Here is a 24,973-nt window from a genome sequence, read left to right as displayed (position 1 = left end):
TCCTACCCAATCAAATGACTATCAAGCCACACCCACAAAATAAGCCATACTCACAGTGTGGCAGTAAAAATTTTGGCAGCCCATCCCTGCAGATCTTCCAATGTTTCACTCATTGCTACAGAAACTGTGTCCATCTGCCTTACCAATGGATTTTCTAAATTCTTTTAAGCCAGTAAATGGAAAACAAAGGTAACTATTGATAAATAAAGTCCAATTACAAAAATAAATAAAGAAATGAACTGTCATGGAATCTTAAACCAAGCTAAAATTGATCAAGCTATGAGCTATAGGAAGGACATCTACAAAAAGATATTGACAAAATTGAACGGGTCCAAAGACGGGCTACAAGAATGGTGGAAGGTCTTAAGCATAAAACGTATCAGGAAAGACTTAATGAACTCAATCTGTATAGTCTGAAGGACAGAAGGAAAAGGGGGGACATGATTGAAACATTTAAATATGTTAAAGGGTTAAATAAGGTCCAGGAGGGAAGTGTTTTTAATAGGAAAGTGAACACAAGAACAAGGGGGCACAATCTGAAGTTAGTTGGGGGAAAGATCAAAAGCAACATGAGAAAATATTATTTTACTGAAGGAGTAGTAGATCCTTGGAACAAACTTCCAGCAGACGTGGTAGATAAATCCACAGTAACTGAATTTAAACATGCCTGGGATAAACATATATCCATCCTAAGATAAAATACAGAAAATAGTATAAGAGCAGACTAGATGGACCATGAGGTCTTTTTCTGCCGTCAGACTTCTATGTTTCTATGTTTCTATGTTTCTATGTTTCTATGTTTCTATGTTTCTATGTTTCTATGTTTCTATGTTTCTATCTCTTTCAGTACTTCCATAGCAAGTGAACATGTGCATATGGATCCCATTCAGAACTTTACAGACAAAACTCTTCACGGATCTGCTACTTTCCACAGGTTGGAGGGAAGCCATTTCATACATCGGTGTTCCCAAACTAAAACACGTCTGACTGGCGCTTGTTATGCCAGCAGCAAGCTCCTTTTTAAATGTATTTTGGATTTTAATCTCCCTATCAATTGCTTGTATTTATATAAGGCTGCAATTCCGCACTTCCATCGTTGCTGCAATTCATCTTTTTAATTATATAAAGAGAAGATAATATTTTTACTAATAAAGCTACGGATACATAACTCAGAAATCTCAGCTGAAGCTTCTTAAAGACTTTAGAGACAGCTCTGCGCAGAAGGCTTTGTTATAAACCTTTCTCCTTCTCCTTACTCCATCTGGAGCCTGCCAAGATTAAAGGATCGTAATGGAGCTTTGCCCCTTATATTGAATTTTGTTAGTGCAATTTTCTGATTTGCTATATCGAAATTTGCAATAAAATTGGCGCACTAAACCGCTAATGTGCTTAATAAAATCAATAAAAATGGGGGAGAGAGGGGGGGGGAAGTGTAACGGGAATTCTTATTATACTCCATGGCAAACTTTGGAGGTGTAAACAAAATAAAATGTTTATTTTGTTAAGTACTGAGCTTATTATCCTCTATGCTGGATGATACGAAAATATTTATAATTGTATTCTATTCTACATTTATAAAGTTAAAGGCTTAAAATGCTAGATTTGCATAAGAGCTCTCAAGCCAGTAAGGTGGCTCTGTCAAAGCCAGGTACAGTGATACCTCGTCTTACAAACGCCTCGTCATACAAACTTTTCGAGATACAAACCCGGGGTTTAAGATTTTTTTGCCTCTTCTTACAAACTATTTTCACCTTACAAACCCACCGCCGCTGCTGGGATACCCCACCTCCGGACTTCTATTGCCAGTGAAGCACCCATTTTTGCGCTGCTGGGATTCCCCTGAGGCTCCCCTCCATGGGAAACACCACCTCCGGACTTCCGTGTTTTTGTGATGCTGCAGGGGAATCCTAGCAGTGCAAAAACGGGTGCTTTGCTGGTAATGGAAGTCCAGAGGTGGGGTTTCCCAGTGAGGGGAGCGTCAGTGAAATCGCAGCATCGCAAAAACACAGAGATCCGGAGGTGAGGTTTCAAGGACTTCGGTGTTTTTGCGATGCTGCGATTTCACTGATGCTCCCTTCGCTGGGAAACCCCACCTCCGGACTTCCGTTGCCAGCGTAGCGCTCGTTTTTGCGATGCTGGGATTCCCCTGCTGTGATTCCCCTGCAGCATCGCAAAAACACAGAAGTCCAGAGGTGGGGTTTCCCATGGAGGGGAGCCTCAAGGAAATCCCAGCAGCGCAAAAACGGGAGCTTCGGCTGGCAAAAGGGGTGAATTTTGGGCTTACACGCATTAATCGCTTTTCCATTGATTCCTATGGGAAACATTGTTTCGTCTTACAAACTTTTCACCTTAAGAACCTCGTCCCGGAACCAATTCAGTTTGTAAGACAAGGTATCACTGTATTTGATCTTGATCCAGGGCAAGTCAAAGCATATGAATGATAAATGCCCAGGAAGGACGAGGGTATATCTGCAGCAGCAGAAAATAACCCACAAGAGCTCAGTAGATCCCCTGAGTGCTTTTAAAGCTTTTGTTTCAATGGCCAAAGAAAAATTGGGATTGTTTATTATTGGCCACCCACTTTGCTTCAAAGATCACTCTGGGTGGCAGAATCATTGCCAATGTTGGTCTAGGTTGAGTCAAAAGTAACAACATGGGGACATGTCATATGAAAATAGCTGTTAGAGATACTTTTGACCTCTATCTAGAAAGACATGGGGACTATTTCTCAGTTAAGTGGACACTACTCTTCCTGGAGGCCATCAAGATATTAAACCGTGTAGACAAGGCAACATTCTCTCCAATATTTTTTTTTTGTTCTGTTGGAAAAAAATGTCTAACTGGGCTCAGTTCCAAGTGGGGAGAAAGGCACTAGAAAGATGGACACTGTTTGGAAAGATGGTTTAATGGTGGACAGGACCACATGGTTTGAAGTGCTGGGCAATTAAGCACATGGAACGGAGATATAAATATGTGTGATTCGACACAAAAATATGTAACCCTTCCCTGGTGCAGAGCTGAAGGGATTGGATACTATAGCCTAGAGGATAATTCTCTGCCTTACAAGGCAAAGGTTGCAGGTTCAAGTCCCAGTGGGTATGTCTAGCTGATGAGGCCAAAATAAGGCCGAAATAGATTTATCCTAGTCTCCCTTAATTTTCAAATTCAGCAAAAAAAACATGTGACACATACAGATAGAATTGTTGGCTATCAATATAATTAACTGCCTTGGAAATGGCCCTGGGTTGGGCCAAGAGGCAAATAAGGAGCTGTGATGTTCCTTCAATACACCAGGGTGATTCGACACAAAAATATGTAACCCTTCCCTGGTGCAGAGCTGAAGGGATTGGATACTGTAGCCTAGAGGATAATTCTCTGCCTTACAAGGCAAAGATTGCAGGTTCAAGTCCCAATGGGTATGGCTAGCTGATGAGGCCAAAATAAGGCCGAAATAGATCTATCCTAGTCTCCCTTAATTTTCAAATTCAGCAAAAGAAACATGTGACATATATATATATATATATATATATATATATATATATATATATATATGTAGATTGTTATGAGTTCGGGTTTTGCCCTGTGTAATATTTTGCATGTCTATGCGACGTTTCGGCGAAATCACATTCACCATCATCAGGCTGAAGTTCCAATCTTTGTGTTGTTGTAAATGGAATACATATACATATACCCATGAAAATTTACGAAAACAAATATATATATATATATATATATATATATATATATATATATATATATATATATATATATATCCATTTCTCATCCAGGGAAATATAATATTCTGCCTTTTATACCTTCTCTTGGGCCCCACCTTGGAGCTTCTTGTTCCTGTGTAAAAGTATGCTAATTGGTTGTCAGACTTTTGTGGGATCATGCACGGGTGATTTTGTAGGTTGTCTTGAGTCTCAGGCTTGGTTGAATCTTGTTGGGTGATGTAATGAAGGGACTTTGGGCAATTCCTATTATGGCTGAGGGCTAATCCTACCTTTGTTGGATCTTGGATGATGGTATTTGATAATAATAATAATTTATTAGATTTGTATGACGCCCCTCTCCGAGGACTCGGAGAGTATTTGCTTGTGAATAGACCTAGCCATCTCATTATCTCTTAAGTGCTGATATCTGCTGTGGGCTATTGATGAGTGTGGGGGCTATTAAGAATGAGCCTGCTTCCTGCCTAAGAAAACCCATGTTTCTCCATTTCTCATCCAGGGAAATATAATATTCTGCCTTTTTAATATTTCCTAGAGTTTTTCATTTTTCTAGGAGAGGGGTGGGTGCTAACTTCCTACATTTCCCCCCCCCCCCATTTCTCCTATTATTTTCCCTGCCTTCCAGTCGGTTGAAAAGTTTGAGCAACTAAGTCTGCCCTTCTTACAGTTTTCCTAAGATATTATGATCACTCGTGATCATAATCAAATTTATGATTGGATCAAAGCTATGATCCCATAGGTTTGAGAAATATTTATCTATGCTGCAAGCCCTGTTGATGAGTTTATCCTGAGAATATGTAATTTGGTGTTTAGTAAAACACAAAGGCTATCTTGCCTTGGACATCTATTTGCCCAAATTTAAGAAGGAGATGCTCCAGCCAATCAAAGACGGCTCTACATACCCCATTTCATTGGTTGCTCTGTTGCTGAAATCTTCCCTCTTTCTCCTCTTCTTTCATCTATTTATATTTTAGCTCCCTGTGCTGCTATCACTAAAGCCTATTTATCAAATGCCTGATTTGTATAACAAGTCTCTCTTTTGCTCACCATGAAAAGGAAGTCTCCTGTAACTACCCAAGGGGCACATTGAAATTCCAGATGTGTGCAACAAAATCTGCAAACTGGAAACTCAAGCATTGATTTTAGAAAGGGGGAATCGTGACCTACCCATACTTAAAACCCAAATCTAGTAGCTCTTGTTATAATCTGTGAGGATCAGAATCCAAAGGAATTTCACCGCAGCCCTACATGTTTGCAAGCTCGGCATAATTTCAACTGGTACAAGAAGAATGGTGTAAAACGGATTCTTTGCAACCGCAGGACGGTTCCTTTAATGTTTAATTCCTATATTTTGTCAGAAAATCTGACACTCTGTGTCTTTTTACGCAGACTGGCACCAAACTGTGGCAAAGCACTAAGGAATTCTGAAACCTTGTGAGAATGGATTTTTGCCAACCCAATTCACAATGGGATTAAAAATTGTTTATGTTTAGCTCCAAAGAAGAAAGATAACTCCTTTTCCCTTGCAGTTTAAAATCTGCTTCTCGTGATGTGTGCTTATATCAATGAAGAGTTTGATTTTATCTTTAAATAAAATATTTTTGAGTTGGTGGGTTTGCTCCAAGGGCTGGGCATAGAACATTAGGTGGGCAGGAGCTAATGGGAGCTCACCCCATAGCACTCAGGTCTCGAGCCCAAGCTGTCAGTTTTCCAGCTGACAGGCTCAGTGTTTTTAACTACTGAGCCACCATGTCCCCCGACCCACAAAAAAACTTATACAGTGGTACCTCTACTTACAAACTTAATTTGTTCCGTGACCAGGTTCTTAAGTAGAAAAGTTTGTAAGAAGAAGCAATTTTTCCCATAGGAATCAATGTAAAAGCAAATAATGTGTGCGATTGGGGAAACCACAGGGAGGGTGGAGGCCCTGTTTCCTTCCAGGAGATTCCTAGAGAGGCCCTACAGAGTCTTCTCCCCGCCTTTTCCGGCCCTGTTTTCTCCCAGGAGATTCCTAGAGAGGCCCCACAGAGGCTTCTCCTCACCTTTTCCGGCCCTGTTTCTTCTCAGGAGATTCCTAGGGAGGCCCCACAGAGGCTTCTCCCTGCCTTTTCTGGCCCTGTTTCTTCCCAGGAGATTCCTAGGGAGGCCCCACAGAGGCTTCTCCCTGCCTTTTCTGGCCCTGTTTCTTCTCAGGAGATTCCTAGGGAGGCCCCACAGAGGCTTCTCCCTGCCTTTTCTGGCCCTGTTTCTTCCCAGGAGATTCCTAGAGAGGCCCCACAGAGGCTTCTCCTCACCTTTTCCGGCCCTGTTTCCTCCCAGGAGATTCCTAGAAAGGCCCCACGGAGGTTTCTCCCTGCCTTTTCCGGTTACAGTTTCGGAGGCTGGGGTTTGTAAGTGGAAAATGGTTCTTGAGAAGAGGGAAAAAAATCTTGAACACCCGGTTCTTATCTAGAAAAGTTCGTAAGTAGAGGTCTACTTAGGTAATGGTACCACTGTACAATTATTTAATTAATCATCTTCTGTTTCCTTTCCCAGAAAAAACACAATGAATTTCTGCAGTACCTTCCAGGCCCAGCTGCATCTCTTTTCATGGTAGGTCTTTATGTCAACAGGGTTTACCATTGTGTTGACATGACTAAGCAAAACGGTCAGATCCATTGCTCGCAGTGCTAATAAATACTCTGCAGCATTGCCACCTGGCTGGTTCTAACCTTATGTGCGTGTTTGTGTCCTATCTATTTCTGAAGCCTCCAGGAGGTTTTTATTTTTAGTTCAGGTCCCCAGCAAGCCAATGAGGAAGTTAAATGTACTGCCTGTGTGTGCAGGCATGCATGTGCCTACACACCCTATAATGTTCACTTTTCACTTGGTTGCTCAGCTTGCCTACAAATGTAGCTTAGTTTAGCTTAGTTTTCCTTACAATTGAGCCACTCCTCCATGGGCAATGATGCAATGGTTAAGAAGTTGTTTTTTTATAGCTGAAGGACATCCAGGTTGGAGAAGGTAAGACACTCTTTTAGAAGATGCTGTCCATTATTTTGTGTACACAAGAAGAGAACACTTCTACCACGAGGAACACAATACCCTACGAAAGCAGACTATCAATCCTAGGTCTAGAAAGCTTAGAACTACGTCGCCTAAAACACATTCTAAGTATTGCCCACAAGATCATATGCTGCAACGTTCTACCTGTCAATGACTACTTCAGCTTCAACCGCAACAACACAAGAGCACGCAACAGATTCAAACTGAATATTAACCGCTCCAAGCTTGACTGTAAAAAATATGACTTCAGCAACCGAGTTGTCGAAGCATGGAACTCATTACCTGACTCAGTAGTGTCAACCCCTAACCCCCAACATTTTTCCCTTAGACTATCTACGATTGACCTCTCCAGGTTCCTTAGAGGTCAATACATAAGTGCACCAGTGTGCCTTCCGTCCCCTGTCCAATTGTCTCTCCTTATCTCATTTATCTTTTCTTCCTTTCTAATATGTTCACCTATACTTTTATATCTTTTCTTCTATTCTTTTCTTTACTTATATTATTACATATCTTTCTCTTCAATGTGTATTATGTATTGGACAAAATAAATAAATAAAATAAATAAAATAAAAAATAAATATGTATCTCAGCAACTTTGCTAAAAGTCAGCAAATCTGGAGAGCCAATCCTTTATTGATAGGAGTCCTTAAGACCCAGTGATAGGCTACTACAGGTAGGATCAGGTCTGCAGAACCACTAAAAAGAATTTGGTCAAGTACACAGAACCGGTAGAAAATTTTTTCCCTTCTGGGCTCTGGGTATGTTTTTCCTATTGTAATAAATGAGGTTGGATATGTATAATTTTAAAAGAGCTGTACATTTATGTGTATGTGTACATTCACATACAGTTTATATAGTAGATAATGTATATTTTTGGGTTCTTGTATGTGATATGTATGTACACATGTGGCACATATACACAGAATTAAATAGTATGTTTTTGATGTTCAGTAATAGTAAATAGGTAGGGAAATTGTATCTCTTTGAGGCGAGGAGAGGCCAGGCATCCTAACCCTAACCCTAACTCTTGAAGTGAGTGACATCAAATTGGTCACCTTTAAGCCAGTCACATGACCTTCAAGCCACCCCCGGTCACATGATTGTCAAGCCACTCCCACCTGGTCACATGGCTGGCAAGCCACACCCACAAAATAAGCCATGCCCACAAAATAGGCCAACTCTGTGGGACCTAATTGGTCGCTGGGATTCGTGCGGCAGAAGGCGGTCCCGAAGATATTCTGGTCTGATGCCATGAAGGGCTTTATAGGTCAAGACCAACACTTTGAATTGTGACCGGAAATTGATCGGCAACCAATGCAGACTGCGGAGTGCTGGTGTAACATGGACATACCTAGGGAAGGCCATGATTGCTCTCGCAGCTGCATTCTGCACGATCTGAAGTTTCCGAACACTTTTCAAAGGTAGCCCCATGTAGAGAGCATTACAGTAATCGAATCTCGAGGTGATGAGGGCATGAGTGACTGTGAGTAGTGAGTCCCGATCCAGATAGGACAACATTTGTAGCTCGAGGTTGAAATGAGGGGTCCTTGGTGGTCTCTTGAGTTTGCTTGTCTTCTTGCAAATGTTTCATTACTCAAACTAGGTAACATCATCAATGCTAGTAAGGAAAGCTGTTTGCCAGGCAAGACACCAGAATGTAAACTGACAGCAAACCACACTCCTTACTAGCAGTGTTGATGATACTTAGGGTTAGGTAATGAAACATCTGCAAGAAAACAAGCAAAGTCAGGGAGCATCACACCCCTCAAACACTGTATTATTGTTCAAGCAGTTCCTAGGTTAGGCAAGCCATGATTGGCAAAATCCCAACTTAAAGGAATGTATTTGCCATGGGATTCTTTGGCAAGCATACAAGCATGCACTCCAGCATCAGGCTTGGCAAGGATTCCTCAAACTGCCTGTAGACAGGATACAGCACCTTTCCCAGATAATTGACAGCCTCCAAACGGGTGAAAGAAATGTTACAGACCCTGTGCCAATCATGGCTGAGAATCCTTTGCACCCATTCATACTGCTGCCTCCAAAAGAATAAGGAATGGAAACTAATCAAGGAGAGAAGCAACCAGGAATTAAGGCAAAGCTTTCTAACAGTGAGAACAATTTTAGCAGAGGAACAGCTTGTCTTCAGAAGTTGTGGGTCCTTAGTCACTGAAGGTGTTTAAGAAAAGAGTTTAGTGAAGTGTGCAAACCAGCATTTGCGTTTCCTGAGTCGGGTGAGGAGACCATATCTTTTTTTTCCTGTCCTAGCCACTTTTTGAGACTGTTTTAGAAACATAGAAGATTGACGGCAGAAAAAGACCTCATGGTCCATCTCGTCTGCCCTTATACTATTTCCTGTATTTTTATCTTAGGATGGATATATGTTTATCCTGGGCATGTTTCAATTCAGTTACTGTGCATTTGCCAGCCATGTCTGCTGGAAGTTTGTTCCAAGCATCTACTACTCTTTCAGTAAAATAATATTTTCTCACATGGCTTTAATAAACTGCATCCTTGTTTGGTTTGGTGGCAGCAGTACCCCAGATTGAAAGCTCGTACAGAGAGTGGAGCCAGCGTGATTTTGCTTCTGAACCTGTGGAGGTAGCAAAACCGCACACGGAGCCGCAGGTGCGCCTGTGTTTTGGCATGTGTGGAAGCAAAAAAACCTTGCCGAAACACGGGCGCACCTGCAGCTCCATGCGTGATTTTGCTACTTCCTTTTTTTAAAAAATATTTTTTATTATTTTCAAAGTAAAACGAACAAAGACATACAACATTGAACATTTAAGGAGCTACTATTGCTCCGCTTATCATAGAAGTCTAACTAATACAAAATATAAAAAACTCTAACTGTTACAAGATCTAAGCAGAAAAGCCACACTTGAAGATTACATTATCATTAAATTTAATTATAGATTTTTAAAATTAAGATTGTTGATTGAGTTTCTTTATATATATTTTTTTTTGAACAAAAAATAATAATAATATACTTATATGTATATATATATCAAAGAGCAATAAACAAATTATTAGTAATACAAAAAGAAGATAATATAAACACTTCTGAGTTAGTTATAATATAAACTATATAAACTATATAATTCTATCTTATGATTTTTAAGTAGTCATTTATTCTTATATGTTTAATTTTTAATACTATTTTTAACATTCCACCAATCATATACTTTATCCCAAATTTTATAAAATTCTGTTTCAGTTTGATTATTCAACCTTTTAGTCATCATGTCTAGTTCTGCACACTCTGTAATTTTTTTAAACACCTCAATGTCTTTCGGTATCGTCTTTTCTTTCCATTTCTGCGCGAATGTTATTCGTGCCGCCGTCAATATATGTATTATTAAATAGTAAATTTCTTTTTTATACTTTATATTAGAAATACCACAGGTGCAGAAGCAAAATCGCGCTGGCCCCGCAAGCACTTACGAGCCATGGCGGCGAGCGCAATTTAGTGTTCCGGCTCATAGCCCACCGCTGGGTTTAAGCCATGTGGCGGTTAAAAACCAGGTGCTCAAGATTTTTTTGCCTCTTCTCGAGAACCATTTTCTACTTAAGAACCCGAGCCCGGAAAATTTTCCAGGAAATTTGAGAGCGGCACGAAGGCCTGGCCAGTTTCCTTCCATTTCCCCTTTAATCCCAACCATCTCGGGCTTTTCTGGGCTGCCAGAGGAGCTTTTCGGAGGTGCTTAAGGAGGATTTGGCAGCCCAGAGCAAACGAAGCATTTCCTTTCTCTTGGTGCTTGGAGAGGGAATAAACCTCTGCCAGCGCCCAGAGAAAAGAAACGCTCCCTTCACTCTGGGCAGCGACTGTCCTCCTCCTCTTCTTCCTCCTCTTCCTCCCACACAAATTCCAAGCTTTTATTTCTTCCCTACTTGGTTTCCTTATCTCATATATCATACATTTTCTCTCCTTTCCTCCTACTTCTCTTCTCTTCTTACTTTCTATCATTATATATATTACTTAATGTCTATTCTCTTTCATATGTATTGTACGTTGGACAAAGAATAAATAAATAAATAATAAAATAAATAAATTTACTTTTCCATTGATTCCAATGGGAAAAATTGCTTCTACTTAAGAATGTTTCTACTCAAGAACCTGGTCACGGAATGAATTAAGTTCTTAAGTAGAGGTACCACTGTATACTCAAAGAGAGGGGGCGGGGAGGGGAGAATATGAGAGGGAGAGAAAAAAGAGGGCAAGAGAAAAAGCAGATGTTTATTTTAGAGCTTAAGGAGAATATGTCTCATCCATAGAAAAAGATATTTAAATCCAGAGACTGTGATCTTGGGAGAGGGAGGTGTGGTGGTAGTTTGTTGTTGAATAAACAGCACGTCTGCATTTTTGCATGCCTATTGCCAAAGCCAAACCAAGACATTTTACTTCCTAAGACAAACAGGGAGGTGACCAACCCCCATTTTAAAAATGTGTTGCATTAAAGCTTGAATAATTCCACTCAGCTACCAGGGTACACAAACACAACCCTATTTCCTTGTGAAGCTGGGTCGCTGCTGGTTCTAAAAGGAATGAGGGGCAGTTGCATCCATTTTATGTCACTCCCAAATGTTCATGCGAAACCATTTCAGCCTTCCCAATAATACAGTGGTACCTCTACCTACAAACGCCTCTACTTACGAACTTTTCTAGATAAGAACCAAGTGTTCAAGATTTTTTTGCCTCTTCTCAAGAACCATTTTCCATTTACAAACCCGAGCCTACGAAACTGTAACTGGAAAAGGCAGAGAGAAGCCTCCGTGGGGCCTCTCTAGAAATCTCCTGGGAGGAAACAGGGCCAGAAAAGGCAGGGAGAAGCCTCTGTGCGGCCTCTCTAGGAATCTCCTGGGAGGAAACAGGGCCGGAAAAGGCAGGGAGAAGCCTCCGTGGGGCCTCTCTAGGAATCTCCTGGGAGGAAACAGGGCTGGAAAAGGCAGGGAGAAGCCTCCACGGGGCCTCTCTAGGAATCTTCTGGAAGGAAACAGGGCCTCCACCCTCACTGTGGTTTCCCCAATCGCAAGCATTATTTGCTTTTACATTGATTCCTATGGGGAAAATTGCTTCTTCTTACAAAATTTTCTACTTAAGAACCTGGTCACAGAATGAATTAAGTTTGTAAGTAGAGGTACCACTGTACAAGCAAGGCTTTCTGCAACTTTTCTTCACTTCCAACACCATAAGTAAAAATATTGAGGGTTGTTAGTAATTTTTCATTATTTGGGGGAAATGTATAGCTAAATGAAAGTTGACATCCTTGACCAGCTAATAACAGAATGTTCCAAGTGTCTTCTGCAAGATGTGGCACCAGCTCAAAGAGCTTGCTGTATTTGTGTGATGAATTTTCAATAGCGTGTCTATCACCTCTTTAATTCTTTTTTAAAAATACCTAGGAGAGTGCAGATGAATTTGCTATTTTCCTATTTGCCACTTGCTATTTAGCATGCATTTATTCAGTTATTACATAAGCTGTTTTTGTATCCTGTGGCTATATGGTCACATGGGTCCCAGTGGTGGAACCAAATAAGATTTTTAAAATGTGATAACTGCGGTTCTATGTTTGTTCAGAAGAAAGAAGAAATTCCTTGTTGCAGATACAAAATATGCAAAGTGCAGTTTGGGGTCTTGCCTCTTCCGTTACTTTTTTTAAAAGGGGGAAGGCAGCTTTGGTACACCCATAGAGCCTCAAAAAATCAAGAGGGTATCTATGAAAGTCTCTTCCTTTCCATAAATTGCATCAGTGTGGTGGTTCGTAGTCTGGATTCCCAGGAGGGAGGGGCCACATTCCAGAGGACCAAGAGAGAGCAAAGCTTATATATTTCAGTTAGGAGAAAGAATGAAGATTCCCTAGCAATTTTCACAGTACAGTGGTACCTCGTGATATGAACCCCTCATGATACGAACTCCTCCTGATACGAACCCGGGGTTCGGAATTTTTTTGCCTCTTCTTACGAACTTTTTTCGGCTTACGAACCCACCGCAGATCGCAAAATGGCGCTCCGCTGGGTGCCGCCGCCCGGCTGTCACCTTTTAAAACAGCCGGGGGGCTTCTTGGCGTTCTCCCGAATCCGAACCCGAACCCGAACTTCCGGGTTCAGCGTTCGGGAGAATGCCGAGAAGCCCCCCGGCTGTTTCAGAAGGTGACAGCCAGGCGGCGGTACGTCTCAGCGGCCTCCCGAACCCAAACCCGAAAAGTTCGGGTTCGGGTTCGGGAGAACACAGAGAAGCCCCCCAGCTGTTTTAAAAGGTAACAGCCGGGTGGTGGCGCCCAGCAGAGCGCCATTTTGCAATTTTTTTTTCTTTTTGCACGGATTAATCGCTTTTACATTGTTTCCTATGGGAAACAATGTTTTGTCTTACGAACTTTTCGCCTTACGAACCTACTTCCGGAACCAATTAGGTTTGTAAGATGAGGTATCACTGTATATCTTTTAGTGATGCAAGAAGTTGCTTTCATTTGGCAAGATTTGGATGTGTAGGTGGGGAACAATAAAGGAAACTGCTCAGAAGTCACTTTATATGTCTCACTTGGTTCTTGGGGCCCAACAAGTTGTGACTCAGGCAGTTGAAAGGCTGCAAAAAAATTTACGACCACACTTTTGGCGTGGCTTATTTTGTGAGTGTGGCTTGCTGACCATGTGACCAGGTGGGAGTGGCTTGATGATCATGTGACCGGGGGTGGCTTAAAGGTCATGTGACTGGCTTAAAGGTGGCCAACTTGACATCACTCACGTCAAGGATTAGGGTGCCTGGCCTCTACTTGCCTCAAAGAGATACAATTTCCCTATCTATTTACTATTATTAAACATCCAAAATATACTATTTGATTCTATGTATATGTGCCATATGTGTACATACATATTACACACAGGCACACAAAAATATACATTGTCTTCTATATAACTGTATGTGTCTGTACACGCACACACAGTTCTTCTAAAATTATACACATTCAACCCCATTTACTGCGATAGGAAAAACATACCCAAAGCCCAGAAGGGAAAAAAACGGGGGGGAAATCAATTTTTTTTCTACCAGTTCTGCGTACCTGACCAAACTTTTTCTACCGATTCTGCTTATCTGACTAAAAATTTTCTACTGGTTCTGCTCACCTGACCAAAATTTTTCTGCCAGTTCTGCGCACCTGAGTAAATTTTTTCTACCAATTTTGCATACCTGACTAAAATTTTTCTCCCAGTTCTGGGTACCTGACTAAAATTTTTCTACCAGTTCTGCGCACCTGACTAAAATTTTTCTACCAGTTCTGCTTAGCTGACTAAAATTTTTCTACCAGTTCTGGGTACCTGACTAAAATTTTTCTACCAGTTCTGCGCACCTGACTAAAATTTTTCTTTACCAGTTCTGCTTAGCTGACTAAAATTTTTCTACCAGTTCTGCGCACTGACTAAATTTTTTCTACCAGTTCTGGGTACCTGACTAAAATTTTTCTACCAGTTCTGCGCACCTGACTAAAATTTTTCTACCAGTTCTGGGTACCTGACTAAAATTTTTCTACCAGTTCTGGGTACCTGACTAAATTTTTTCTCCCAGTTCTGGGTACCTGACTAAAATTTTTCTACCAGTTCTGGGTACCTGACTAAATTTTTTCTCCCAGTTCTGGGTACCTGACTAAAATTTTTCTACCAGTTCTGCTTAGCTGACTAAAATTTTTCTACCAGTTCTGCTTAGCTGACTAAAATTTTTCTACCAGTTCTGGGTACCTGACTAAAATTTTTCTACCAGTTCTGCGCACCTGACTAAAATTTTTCTTTACCAGTTCTGCTTAGCTGACTAAAATTTTTCTACCAGTTCTGCGCACTGACTAAATTTTTTCTACCAGTTCTGGGTACCTGACTAAAATTTTTCTACCAGTTCTGCGCACCTGACTAAAATTTTTCTACCAGTTCTGGGTACCTGACTAAAATTTTTCTACCAGTTCTGGGTACCTGACTAAAATTTTTCTCCCAGTTCTGGGTACCTGACTAAAATTTTTCTACCAGTTCTGCGCACCTGACTAAAATTTTTCTACCAGTTCTGCTTAGCTGACTAAAATTTTTCTACCAGTTCTGGGTACCTGACTAAAATTTTTCTACCAGTTCTGCGCACCTGACTAAAATTTTTCTTTACCAGTTCTGCTTAGCTGACTAAAATTTTTCTACCAGTTCTGCGCACTGACTAAATTTTTTCTACCAGTTCTGGGTACCTGACTAAAATTTTTCTACCAGTTCTGCGCACCTGACTAAAATTTTTCTACCAGTTCTGGGTACCTGACTAAAATTTTTCTACCAGTTCTGGGTACCTGACTAAATTTTTTCTCCCAGTTCTGGGTACCTGACTAAAATTTTTCTACCAGTTCTGGGTACCTGACTAAATTTTTTCTCCCAGTTCTGGGTACCTGACTAAAATTTTTCTTTACCAGTTCTGCTTAGCTGACTAAAATTTTTCTACCAGTTCTGGGTACCTGACTAAAATTTTTCTACCAGTTCTGCGCACCTGACTAAAATTTTTCTTTACCAGTTCTGCTTAGCTGACTAAAATTTTTCTACCAGTTCTGCGCACTGACTAAAATTTTTCTACCAGTTCTGGGTACCTGACTAAAATTTTTCTACCAGTTCCGGGTACCTGACTAAAATTTTTCTACCAGTTCTGGGTACCTGACTAAATTTTTTCTCCCAGTTCTGGGTACCTGACTAAAATTTTTCTTTACCAGTTCTGCTTAGCTGACTAAAATTTTTCTACCAGTTCTGCGTACCCGACTAAAATTTTTCTTTACCAGTTCTGCGCACCTGACTAAAATTTTTCTTTACCAGTTCTGCGCACCTGACTAAAATTTTTCTTTACCAGTTCTGCGTACCTGACTAAAATTTTTCTACCAGTTCTGCTTAGCTGACAAAAATTTTTCTTTACCGCTTCTGCGTACTTGACCATACCCGTAGGAGCCCATCACTGTTCCCCACTAGCCTGTTAGAGCTGAAGAAGCTTCTTGGATGAGAAGCGAAACATCTTCAAAAGAAAAAAGAAAGAAAGTCCAGTTGGCTCCTGAAAAAGCACCTTTGGGACAATATGACCTAGATGACTGGGAATCTTTGCAGATGGCTGGCCTGATTCAGTTCTGAAGCAGTATTTACTCCTTCCTCCAAAGCAGTGGAAGAAGTCATAGTGAGGAAAGTGAATGTTGTTTCCTTAACCTAAAAAGCACAAATCATGCTGCCTTTGCTTGATGGTACCTCCTTTAATGCCTCAGCATGTGGGAGATGTGATGCGTGCCCCAGATGGCACAACAGTGATTCAGCCACCAGACGGCTATGCCTTATGGATGGATTTGTTTTTCAGCCTAACAAGGCAGCATTAAATAAAGATATCGATGTTTAGGCCAGCCATGAGAATTCAAAAAAGCTGTCCAGAGTTGCTTTGCAGAATGACATGTGCAGCAAAGTAAAGTAAAATAAAATAAAATAAAACAAAAAATAATAAAATAAAATAAATAAAAAATAAGATAAAATAAGATAAATAAAATAAAATAAAATAAAATAAAATAAAATAAAATAACACCTGCCATTTCCACCCCTGTCCCGGTTAAAAGTGGCGTTCCCCAAGGCAGCGTACTAGGACTTACTCTATTCATTCTCTACATCAACGACCTCTGCGATCATATCACAAGCAACTGTGTTCTTTTCGCCGACGATGTAAAACTTTTCAACACCACGGACAACACATCTACTCTCCAAAAAGACCTCGACTTTGTCTCACATTGGTCTAACACATGGCAACTTCAAATATCAACCAGCAAATGTTCTACCCTCCACATTGTTGTGGTTCAGCCTGGGACCCCTCCGGGAATGGCTGATTTGCTGTCGGCTTCCAGCTCAGAGGGAGAGGCTGAGGACCAGGAGGTGCAGACTGACGAGGAAGCGGAATCCCAGGCTGAAGAAGAAGGACAGCCAGAGTTCCACCAGGGGGAGCTCTCCCCAGCAAGCAGCCTGGATTCCCTGGGGGAAGATGCTCATGACATCATAGATATGCGACACAGGAGAGCTAATCAGAGACGAACTCAATTGGCTAGGTATTTCCAGCATTAGAGGTCACAGCTGGGTTTGGGTGTGGTGCTTGGGAAAGGATAAAAGGCGGCCCCACCCTTCCTGGCTTGTGGAGTTTTATCTTGGAGATTCGTGAGACCTGTCTGTGAACTTTGGTGGCTACAATCCTGGTTTGTGCCTTGGACTATTGAAACCTTGGGGGGGGGGGGTGCCAGCAAGAAGCTTGTGAAATTGACTGGACATCAGGACCCTGTTGTAACGTATTGTAACCTGTCTGCTGTGAAGACAGGTTTTCCTTTGTGCTTATGTTTTCCTGCTATAAAATACTTTTGGATTTTACCAGAGTGTCTGGCTGTTTTTTCAGTGGGTGTGGAGGTCTGGGAAAACCCAGACAGAACACACATCGGCAAAAAGAATCCAAACCTCATATATAAACTGAATAAACAAAATCTTACAGCCAACCCCTACTCAATAAAAGACCTTGGAATACTAATATCAAATGATCTAAGTGCCAAAGCCCACTGCAACGATATCGCCAAAAAGGCTTCTAGAGTTGTTAACCTGATCCTACGCAACTTCTGCTCTGGCAATCTCACGCTACTCACCAGAGCCTACAAAACTTTTGCCAGACCCATCCTTGAATACAGTTCATCTGTCTGGAACCCATACCACATCTCGGACATCAACACCCTTGAAAATGTCCAAAGACACTTCACCAGAAGAGCCCTTCACTCCTCCACTCGAAACAGAATACCCTACGAAAGCAGAATATCAATCCTAGGTCTAGAAAGCTTAGAACTACATTGCCTAAAACACGATCTAAGTATTGCCCACAAGATCATATGCTGCAACGTTCTACCTGTGAATGACTACTTCTGCTTCAATCGCAACAACACAAGAGCACGCAACAGATTCAAACTTAATATTAACCGCTCCAAACTTGACTGTAAAAATATGACTTCAGCAACCGAGTTGTCGAAGCGTGGAACTCATTACCTGACTCAGTAGTGTCAACCCTTAACCCTCAACATTTTCCCCTTAGACCAGTGTTTCCCAACCATGGCAACTTGAAGGTATCTGGACTTCAACTCCCAGAATTCCCCAGCCAGCATTCGCTGGCTGGGGAATTCTGGGAGTTGAAGTCCAAATATCTTCAAGTTGCCAAGGTTGGGAAACACTGCCTTAGACTATCCACGATTGACCTCTCCAGGTTCCTTAGAGGTCAGTAAGGGGTGTGCAGTGTGCCTTCTGTTCCCTGTCCAATTGTCTCTCCTTATCTCATTTATCTTTTCTTCCTTTCAAATATGTTCACCTATACTTTTATATCTTTTCTTCTATTCTTTTCTTTATTTATATTATTACTGTACATATCTATTCTCTGAGTATTATGTATTGGACAAAATAAATAAATAAATAAAATAAAAACCTTACCATTCCAGTAGCAGGCCATCACTGCACAGTACTAGTCTTCTTGTGGCAGGCCAAAGTCTCCAACTCAAAACGATGGCTTCGGCCTGGCACCGATAAAATGTGTCAGATAAAAGACAATTTTTTTATAGATGAAATGATGAGCTGCCTATTTGAAAGCTGGTGCATGATTTGAGCTAATTTTGAGTAGCATGATTCATTCTTCACTTAAAGGAAGACCTTTAAAAATAAAGGTGAAAGAGAACGTAATAAACAACATTTATTTAGAACATCCAAGTTCCAGAACATTCTGAAAGTAGAGGTCACTGATTCATAACATCGCTATTTTAATCCAGGAATGTTATAATTTGCCCTTGATGCAGGAATTCCTTTTCAGTCTTAATACATCTATTTTTTTTTTAAAAAAACTAGTTGGTTTTAATTGTCTCCAGAAATGGCATTATAGGGATTTTTTAGAAAATAAAAATTGAGCGGTTGAGATTAACTACAGATGTGTACAGTATATGATCCCATTTAGAGCCCTCTGGAAAGCTTAATTCTGAAGGGGGAAGACAATATAGAACTCGTGAAACAAATAAAATTTTGGGAAGAAATAACACATTCTACAGTTACTGTACATACTGAAACTTCTTTTTTATTTATTTTATTTTATTTATTTATTTATTTATTTATTTATTATTTTATTTTATTTTATTATTTTATTTATTTATTTTATTTTATTTTATTTATTTATTTATTGGACTTGTATGCTGCCCCTCTCCGTAGACTCGGGGTGGCTAACAACAATGATAAAAACAGCATGTAACAATCCAATACTAAAATAATTAAAAACACTTATTATAAAACCAAACATACACACAAACATACCATGCACAAATTGTAATGGCCTAGGGGGAAGGAATATCTCAACTTCCCCATGCCTGGCGGTATAAGTGAGTCTTGAGTGGTTTACGAAAGACAGGGAGGGTGGGGGCAGTTCTAATCTCCAGGGGGAGTTGGTTCCAGAGGGCCGGGGCCGCCATACAGAAGGCTCTTCCCCTGGGTCCCGCCAAATGACATTGTTTAGTTGACAGGACCCGGAGAAGGCCAACTCTGTGGGACCTTATTGGTCGCTGGGATTCATGCAGTAGCAGGCGGGTTCCAGAGGTAATCTGGTCCAATGCCATGTAGGGCTTTAAAGGTCATGACCAACACTTTGAATTGTGACCGGAAACTGATCAGCAGCCATAACAGAGTGAATATTTTTTTTAAAAAACCCAAGCAATACTAGTCTTTTATCTTTACTCCCAATATTCTGTGAGGGAGATAGCAATTTCAAAATTTGATAAGTAAATAAAATTGTAACTCTATAGAAGCATCTTTCAAAGTGTTAAAATTCCACAAAAATTAATACTTCATGCAGATCGTGCAGAACGCAGCCGCGAGAGCTATCGTGGGGCTTCCTAGATTCGCCAACGTTTCTACAACACTCCGTGGCTTGCATTGGCTGCCGATCAGTTTCCGGTCACAATTCAAAGTGTTGGTCATGACCTTTAAAGCCCTACATGGCATTGGACCAGAATACCTCCGGAACCGCCTACTACCGCACAAATCCCAGCGGCCGATAAGGTCCCACAGAGTTGGCCTTCTCCGGGTCCTGTCGACTAAACAATGTCGTCTGGCAGGCCCCAGGGGAAGAGCCTTCTCTGTGGCGGCCCCGGCCCTCTGGAATCAACTCTCCCCGGAGATTAGAACTGCTCCCACCCTCCTCGTCTTCCGTAAACTACTTAAGACCCATCTATACCAACAGGCATGGGGGATTTGAGACACCTTTCCCCCAAGCTTATTATAATTTATGTTTGGTATGTATGTGCTGTTTGGTTTTTAATTGATAGAGTTTTTTAGTTTTTTCTTAATATTAGATTTGTGCCTGTACAATATTGTTTTATCGCTTGTTGTGAGCCGCCCCGAGTCTTCGGAGAGGGGCGGCATACAAATCTAATAAATTATTATTAATTATTATTATTACTTGGAAAATGTGTGGCCAGTGGCCATTTAAACATTTTCTCTCATACATTTCTGTTTTTTAAGACCATGGGAGATGGCGAGTAAGATCACAATTGTGGTTGCGTTTATTTATGTACCACCTTCCGATTCCCTCCATTTTAAAACACATTTCACACAAATCAAACAGTGAAAGGCTGTTTATCTTCGATGCTACCAGTGTGCCTTTTGAGGCCATCACAGATGAGGACCTGTCTGGCGGATGCGCCCAGGCCTGTGGGCGCGAAATTTAGCTTCTGCGCATGCACAGAGGCACCCCACTCTTCCAACCTTTTTTCTTAGCCTCTCTTTATTCTCCTTTAATTCCTCCTCCTTTCTATTCAACTTTTAAGGAGTTTAAGAAAGTTTTTCAGGGTTACTATCAACTTTTTCAAACTCACATCAGGGAGTCCCCCTGTGGAGCATCTAAGGTCTTCAGCGATGCATGTGAAACCCCCCAATCCATGCATAATCCCCCATGTACTGTATTTTTTCAGAGGATTAGATGCACCTTTTTCCTCCCTAAAAGGGGCTGAAAATTCAGGTGCATCTTATACTCTGAATGCAGCTTTCTTCGAAGCTTTTTCCCCCCAGCCCTAACTAGGTGCTAACGATCTTCCCAGCTCTTATCATGCAGGTTCTTTATTTGTTACTGTCTGCGAAGAATGTTTTCCAAGCTCTAAGTCTTTGCAGGGGTTTTTTCATTACTCTAACTTGCTCCAAGTAAGTTTCTTTCCAGCCCTAACCAGGTGCTAATAATGTTCCCAGCTCTTACCGGCTTGCAAGAACTTTCATTGTTACTCTCTGAGAAGAATGTTTTCCAAGCCCTAAGTCTTTGCAGTTGTTTTTTCATTGTTCTACTGGCTCAGAATTTTCCTTTCCAGCCCTAACCAGGTTCTAACGATGTTTTCAGCTCTTACTGGCTTGCAAGCTCTTTCATTGTTACTCTCTCCAAATAAGGTTTTTTTAAAAGCCCTAACCAGGGGATGAAATCCCTATTTTCCTCCCCAAAAACTAAGGTGCATTTTATACTCCAAAAATTACAGTAATTCCCTGATGCATGGGTCCGCAACTTCAGCATCCTCCTCGATCCACAGCTGATCTTAGAAGACTATTTCTTGGCTGTGGTGAGGGGGGCGTTCGCACGGGTGTGCCTGGTGCACCAGTGGTGGCCCTATTTGGACAGGGAGACACTTCTCATGCCCTTATCACCTCGAGGTTCGACTACTGCAATGCTCTCTACGTGGGGCTACCTTTGCAGAGTGTTCGGAGACTGCAAATAGTGAAAAATGCAGCTGTGCGAGCCTCGTTGGTGCAGTGGTTTAGAGTGCAGTACTGCAAGCTACTTCTGCTGATTACCGGCTGCCAGCAGTTTGGCAGATCGAATCTCAGTAGGCTCAAGGTTGACTCAGCCTTCCATCCTTCCGAAGTGGGTAAAATGATGCCCCAGATTGTTGGGGGGCAACATATACTGACTCTGTAAATCGCTTAGAGAGGGCTGTAAAACACTACAAAGCGGTATATAAGTCTAAATGCTAAATGCTAGATGCTAGATTAAAATTTTCAATACTGTACAGTATTTTATTCCTCATTTTTAAATGAGTTTCAAAAACTACAGCTCATTGATAAAATCCAACTAATATGCAAATAACAGCAACAATAATCAATGCACATACATCATAAAATGAGATTAAGAATTACAGAAATTTCAATCTGAGCTATTGATGTTTTTGTTTGAACAGAAACCCAAATTCAGAAAACATGTCCTTCTTGACACCAGCAATTTTCTTCCTTATCCATGCAATTTTATCATTAACTACTCTTTATTCATTATTAACTAATGTCATCATTAGCTTATGAATAAACTACTATTTATTTCCCCTTATTCCAGCAACACCTAACAATGAGGGTCTTTTGTAGATCATTTCATCACAACCTGCTCAGAGCATGGGAAATTAAATGTGGCTTTCTTCCCTGAAAATTCCTGAAATTCTAGTGACTTTGTACAAATACGGAGGGCTTCAGGTTGTGGGATCTTCTATACGCCATTAAACTCTCATTGTAATGACCTTTAACTGGGCAAAACACTGCATCATAGGGCATAATTGATTAACCAAAGTACAGTGGTACCTCTACTTAAGAACTTTTCTAGATAAGAACCAGGGTGTTCAAGATTTTTTTTTACCTCTACTTAAGAACCATTTTCTACTTAAGAACCTGAGCCGGGAAAAATTTCCCAAGAAATTTGAGAACGGCATGAAGGCCTGGCCAGTTTCGGCCATTCCCCCTTTAATCCCGGCCATCTGGGCTGTTAGAGGAGCCTTTTGGTGGCACTTAAGAAGGCTTTGGCAGTCCAGAGCGAACAAAGCATTTTCCTTTCTCTGGATGCTTGGACAGGGGGATAAACTGCCAGCGCCAGAGAAAAGAAACACTCCCTTCCCTCTGGGCAGCCGAGGAGTCACCACAGCGAAGGAAAGGCGCCGGCTACAAAGCAAGCAAGCGAGAGGAGAGGGGAGCCCCTTCAGCATGGGAAGGAAGAGGCAGCAGTAGCAGCAGTAGCCAGTGTAAGGAGGCAGTGTATGGGAAGCAGCCTCGCGCCGGATGTATGGGAGGCAGCCTCGCGCCGGATGTTATGGGAGGGCGCGTGCTCCTCCTCCCACTTCAGAGTCCCTCTTTTTTAAGCCTTAAAGTTTTGGATTTTTTTGGATTCCTCTCACCTCACTTTCTTCTCTCGGCAGCGACTGTCCTCCTCCTCTTCTTCTTCCCTCCTCCTCCCCACTCAAATTCCGAGCTTTTATTTCTTTCCTAATGAATTTGCACACATTATTTGCTTTTACATTGATTCCTCTGGGAAAAATTGCTTCTACTTAAGAACTTTTCTAGTTAAAAACCTGGTCACGGAACGAATTAAGTTCTTAAGTAGAGGTATCATTGTACTGTATATAGTTTTCCCCAAACTAGTCTTTCTTTTGTTTATTCTGTAATTCATATGCTTAATTTGGCACAATCTAGCATTTTCCTAATCACCATTTCTTCATTTGGTAATACAGTGTTCCCTCAATTTTCGCGGGTTCGAACTTCGCAAAACGTCCTATACCACGGTTTTTCAAAAATATTAATTAAAAAATACTTCGCGGTTTTTTTCCCCTATACCACGGTTTTTCCCGCCCAATTACATCATATGTCATTGCCAAACTTTCGTCTGCCTTTAAAAAACATTTTTTTTAATAAACTATAATAAATAAACATGGTGAGTAATAATCTAAATGGTTGCTAAGGGAATGGGAAATTGTAATTTAGGGATTTAAAGTGTTAAGGGAAGGCTTGAGATACTGTTCATAGCCAAAATAGTGTATTTACTTCTGCAACTCTACTTCGCGGAAATTCGACTTTCGCAGGCAGCCTCGGAACGCATCCCCCCGCGAAAATCAAGGGAACACTGTATTTTCCTTTTTCTAGCTTTCTGCAAACACCAACCTTGCTGATGTTAATATATGCGTTATCAAATAGTAATCTTCCTTTCTATACTGTCCTCTGATTATTCCCCAAAGATACATTCCAGGTTTCGTTTCCAATTCATAATTTAACATTTCTTTCAACTAATTTTGAATCCTAGACCAAAATTTTGTTGCTTCCGGACATAACCAAACAAAAATTTGAAAGGATTTCCTGTATCGCCTGCAGCAAAGCTAACCTTGTAAGAGTCTTCACGCAAAGTTACCAAGTAGTGGCCAGAGACTTCCTATCTCGGCAGCCAGTGCAAAGGAAGTGTAGAGATCGCTTTACGTAATGTACAAAGCTGCTGCTTAGAGTTTGCTAGGAAACAGCTTGAGCAAAATCTCAACCATATCTGATGCATTTCTCCTCCTGATTGGTCCCTTTCCTGTAACACTGACATCATCTTGTTACCGGCAAAAAACATTCTGAAGGCCGAAGCTTTGATGATATTGCACAATGAGCCGGTTTGGGGAAAGGTGATTATTTTTGCAGTGAAAAAACCCCCCAAAAGAAATAGCTGTCATGTAGCAGACAAGTTAAAGGTTTAGAACAATAAAAAAGGCTCTTTTTAAACCTGTGCTTTAATATTAGCACATCATTATTACACAAGCAAGGAATTGGGGCATAAATTCTGGTGGTTTTTTTGTCCATTAGGAAAAAAGAAATTTATTTATTTATTTGTTTGTTTATTTGTTTATTTGTTTATTTTATTAGATTTGTATGCCGCCCCTCTCCGCAGACTCGGGGCGGCTCACAACAACAATAAAACAATTCATGACAAATCTAATAATTTAAGTAACATAAAAAAAAAACCATTATTAAAGCAGACCTACACACACACAAACATACCATACATAAATTGTATAGGCCCGGGGGAGATGTCTCAATTCCCCCACGCCTGACAGCAGAGGTGGGTTTTAAGGAGTTTACGAAAGGCAAGGAGGGTGGAGCAGTTCTAATCTCCGGTGGGAGCTGGTTCCAGAGAGTCGGGGCCGCCACAGAGAAGGCTCTTCCCCTGGGACCCGCCAAACGACATTGTTTAGTCGACGGGACCCGGAGAAGGCCAACTCTGTGGGACCTAATCGGTCGCTGGGATTCATGCGGCAGAAGGCGGTCCCGGAGATATTCTGGTCCGATGCCATGAAGGGCTTTATAGGGTCATATCCAACACTTTGAATTGTGTCCGGGAAATTGATCGG

General features: G+C 41.1%; 1 long non-coding RNA gene across 1 annotated transcript in view; it reads right to left on the bottom strand.

The window, feature by feature from the left end:
• Nucleotides 1–24,026, bottom strand: part of LOC139167217 (uncharacterized) — a 61,705-nt gene extending 37,679 nt beyond the window's left edge. The window contains exons 1-2 of the long non-coding RNA XR_011559087.1: nucleotides 23,971–24,026; nucleotides 18,258–18,473 (exon numbers count right to left, since the gene is read on the bottom strand). This is a non-coding gene — a long non-coding RNA (uncharacterized lncRNA). The remainder of the gene's footprint in view (nucleotides 1–18,257; nucleotides 18,474–23,970) is intronic.
• Nucleotides 24,027–24,973: the final 947 nt, after the last annotated feature.

The sequence above is a fragment of the Erythrolamprus reginae genome, chromosome 4 (assembly GCF_031021105.1).
Source record: "Erythrolamprus reginae isolate rEryReg1 chromosome 4, rEryReg1.hap1, whole genome shotgun sequence".
Taxonomy (NCBI): domain Eukaryota; kingdom Metazoa; phylum Chordata; class Lepidosauria; order Squamata; family Dipsadidae; genus Erythrolamprus; species Erythrolamprus reginae.
Note: the sequence above shows the minus strand (reverse complement) of the source record. Positions and strands in the feature narration are given on the sequence as shown.